The 3,743-nt window shown below is 47.9% G+C and overlaps 2 non-coding genes across 2 annotated transcripts; both read right to left on the bottom strand.

Annotated features, from left to right (window-relative positions):
* Window positions 1–2,228: 2,228 nt before the first annotated feature.
* Window positions 2,229–2,341, bottom strand: LOC119884303. Its single transcript, XR_005440976.1, has one exon. It is a non-coding gene; the product is annotated as a U5 spliceosomal RNA (small nuclear RNA).
* A 969-nt stretch (window positions 2,342–3,310) lies between these two features.
* LOC119884297 lies at window positions 3,311–3,496 on the bottom strand. The gene has a single exon (XR_005440970.1). It is a non-coding gene; the product is annotated as a U2 spliceosomal RNA (small nuclear RNA).
* Window positions 3,497–3,743: the final 247 nt, after the last annotated feature.

Genomic DNA, 3,743 nt, shown 5'->3' with positions numbered 1-3,743 from the left:
CTCACACAGTGCTGCCCTTCACCAACTAAGAGGTTTTTTTATTAAAATGGCCACTCCATCATTTTGTTTTCATTTGAGCCGCTCCATATCGTTTGTGGCCATAACTCCTCCCATTCTCTGTAGTGTTTTAAAAATGGTAGCCGCATTCCTGTATTAAAAACACATCAGACTTAAAAGATTAAGAAAGGATAAACAATCTGGGCTCTAACTCTCGACTTCACACTCCTCACATTGATAGTTGAGAAGGTGAGTGTCATGAGTATGGTTAAAATTTGCAGGTATGACATCTTAAAAGACTAAAAAAAAAGGGGTTTCAAATGTTTAAAACATAGCAGTTAGTGGATTTCTTGTGAATGGAGCTCTTCCTTCATTCTCATGGGTGAAGATGACGGGGTTGAGCTCCATTTCCCTTTCGGACTCTAGGAGTTGGCCTCTGACGCAGGGTGCATTGAGCTTTTGAGTCCTTAGGGGTTGATTGCAGAGCTATAGTTAAAAAAGAGACTTCATTAGGCGAATTGGAGGGGAAGACTCTGGGCTCCTCCACAGATGAACTGTCTGAGTAGCTCTCAGCTCTTCCCCTCTTTTCCGAGGCTCCAGGAGACTCAGAAGACAATTCTGAAATTAGTCTCTTGGCCGGCTGGGCATTGGGGAGGGGGACATCCTCGCTATCACTCTGTGACTGGCCAAATTTTTGTTCTGAGCCAGTCACTGAGCTAGCTCCCCTTCTGCCTGCACTGCCACTGCTTCTTCCCTGTTCTCCACTTGTGGGGCAGCTGCAGGCCCCTCCCCTTCTCCCCGCCTCTACTGTCCTTCTCCTCCAATCACAGGATTTGGCGGGAGATTTGAATTCTCCAGCCCAGCCTCTTCAATTAGCTCTCTAACTGCTTCGTCTTGTCCGCCATTTTGTGCCTTTGCTGCCTTTAATTGTTGGCAAATGACTTAGGGCAATCTCTGAAGAGGTGGTTTGTTTCTCCACAAAGATTGCACTTTCTGCCATTGGTGCATTCCTCGAAAGTATGCCCAATTTCTCTACATTTACCACAAATGATCTGCTGGCACGCTTCTGCCAGGTGCCCATTCTCACCACACTTGCGGCAGAGTTTGGGCTGGCCCTGGTAATGAATGTAGCCCCTGTTGTTTCCCAGAACTATCATGGATGGCAGATGTTTCAGGCCCTGGAAGCCTTGAGGGTCTTGCCATTGTTGGATGGGGACCCTCCAAGCGCAATTCCAGATGCCATCCTCATCTCTCACTTTGGTAGCCTGGCCTTTAACAGTGCAAAATCTGCCCAGCCACAACAAATGTCATCTGCATTCACAGTCTCATTGAACATTCTGACAATTACCGTTTTAGCGGCATTATCAGTCAGTTTCTCAACATTAAATGCAGTAACTGGGGTTTTTCATTTTCGAAGCGTGTCCGAAATCTCTGAACACGGCAGCAGAGACAAACTCACATCGAAACCTTTTCCAAATGGCAGAGTCAAAATACAATTTATATCCTGCGGGGAGAATTTCAAAATGTTCTGGATCATTTTCCTTGAGAAGTCCAGCCTTGACATAACAAGGGTTTTCCCATCTTTTTCTTTGAATGTAAATCTGACACTGTGGTGCCTCCTCATGCCGGCATGGTTGGCCGCCATGGTGGAGGCACCACAACGTAAAAGTGGTAAAAGAAGCTAAACACCTAAAAAGTCTAAAACCAAGTCAACTAAAATAAGGTAAAGAATGCTCTAAAAAGCAATAAAATCTACTAAAAATGTTAGAAAGGTGAATAAAACACACTTACCTTGTCTTGTTTGGCCTGGTCGAGATGTTATTCCGCAGAGTACAGGTAAGCAGTCCTCTGAACCAATGAATTCCTTTGTGTGAAACATTTCAACTACAACAAAGTTGAAATTTTCTTCACAAGGAATAATGTGAGTATCCTCCCAAAAACCTGGTAACACTTCGCCACAAACAGGCAAAAGTTTTATCCAGACACAGGAGGCGATCGCAGTCTTAGCCAAAAGGCCGAGATAGCGATAACCTTAGCCAAGCCGAGCGATAACCCCCTGGTTGCTTCCAGCGCCCACCTCCCGGAGCAGTTCTCCCCCTGCCGTGGCGCAGTGGTTTCAACTGCGCATAACAACGGCTGAGTCTCAGCACCTCCTCCCGAGCGCGCCTCGTCGCACCGCTCAACCTTGCCGGGGGCGGCGTTTTATTTCCTTTTCACAAACGCACGAGGCTCGGCCACACGGCAGAGCCTGCCAAAAATAGTTTTAACTCATTGGCGTCCCTCTCCACGGAAGTCTTTAGTAAAAGGCGAAAGACTTGTACGTTATGAAGAGAAACCCGAGTAAGTACGGGCCCCTCCTCCAGAGCCGCCGACGAGCCTAGTCGTCCCGGCCACTACCCTCACGGTAAGCCTCACTCTGCCTCTCGAGTCCCAAGTACCAGGCCACGCCCGTTCCCCTACCCCTCCCCAGGTCATGGCAGGCTCTATCCAATCGGGCTGCGGAGAGACGAAGGCCTGGCTTTTGGACAGAGGCTACCGAACGACTCGGGCTCTTGTAGCCTCTCGATGACGAGTGAGAGAAAGGGAGGGGAAATGTGGCCGATCGCTTCTCGGCCTTTTGGCCAAGACTGCAATGGCCTCCTCTTTCTGGTTAAAACCTTTGCCGGTTTGGGGCTTCGTTTTGTGTCACCAGCTTTTCTGGGAGGAGATTCACCTCATTCCTTGTGAATAAAATTTCAACTTTGCCGTAGCTGAAAAACTTTTGCAACAAGGAATTCATTGGTCCCGAGGACTGCCTACCTGTCCTCTGCCGGACTGCCACCTTGACCAGACCAAAGACGAGAAGGTAAGTGTGTTTTATTCACCGATTTAGCAGTTGTAGCAGGTTTTCTTGCTTCATTTGAGGTGTTTTAGTTTCTTGTATCCTTTCTACGCTGCGGTTCCTCCACCGTGTTGGCCAACCGTGCCGGGCCTACGGAGGCGCCGCAGTGTCCCCTCCCCACCTTCTGAGAGGCTCTATCCAATCGGAGAAATGAAGGCCTGGCTTTTGGACACAGGCTACCGAGCATCCGAAATACTCGGGCTCTCGATGACGAGTGGGAGAAAGGGAGGGGAAGTGCAGGGCACATTTAACAGCCATGCCGGTCCCAAATATCCCCTCGTCGTCTGCCAATCATAAAGTGCAAATCTCGCTGCCTTCTTCGAGGCTTCAGCTGGCCGCCCCCCCTCGACTGGCGCCTTTTTCGGGCCGGCGTCCGGCAGAGCGACGAACCTCTGCGTTTGGGTCAGTATTTTGGTTTTACACAAGGCAGGAGAAGGGTGCACCGCCCCCGGAGGCACTGCAATACCGGGTCGATGCGTGGAGTGGACGGAGCAAGCCCCTCGTCTCAGCTCCCGGTGCTAAAAATCCATTTAATATGTTGCCCCCTTATAGGGGACATATCAGATATTAAACTGATAAGAACAGATTTTTTTTTTTTTTTTTTTTTGGAAAATATAATTTATTTGTGACATAAACATTCAATACACACATTTCAGTACTTGCATCCCACCTATATTAATCCCACATCCAACACAAAACAACAATCCTCCCCCTCGGCATCTCTATACACAGTGTCCCTTTGTTACCTTAATTAGTAAAAAAAAAAAAAAAAAAAAAAAAACGACATCAACAAAACACAAGGTATACATCAATAACTCATGGAACCCAGTTCTCGAGCCCTCTCTTTTTTTCTTTTTTCCCATTA

Source organism: Micropterus salmoides, unplaced genomic scaffold, assembly GCF_014851395.1.
Source record: "Micropterus salmoides isolate LMB-PRFRI ecotype aquatic unplaced genomic scaffold, ASM1485139v1 Ms_hic_scaffold_3351, whole genome shotgun sequence".
NCBI lineage: Eukaryota > Metazoa > Chordata > Actinopteri > Centrarchiformes > Centrarchidae > Micropterus > Micropterus salmoides.
Note: the sequence above shows the minus strand (reverse complement) of the source record. Positions and strands in the feature narration are given on the sequence as shown.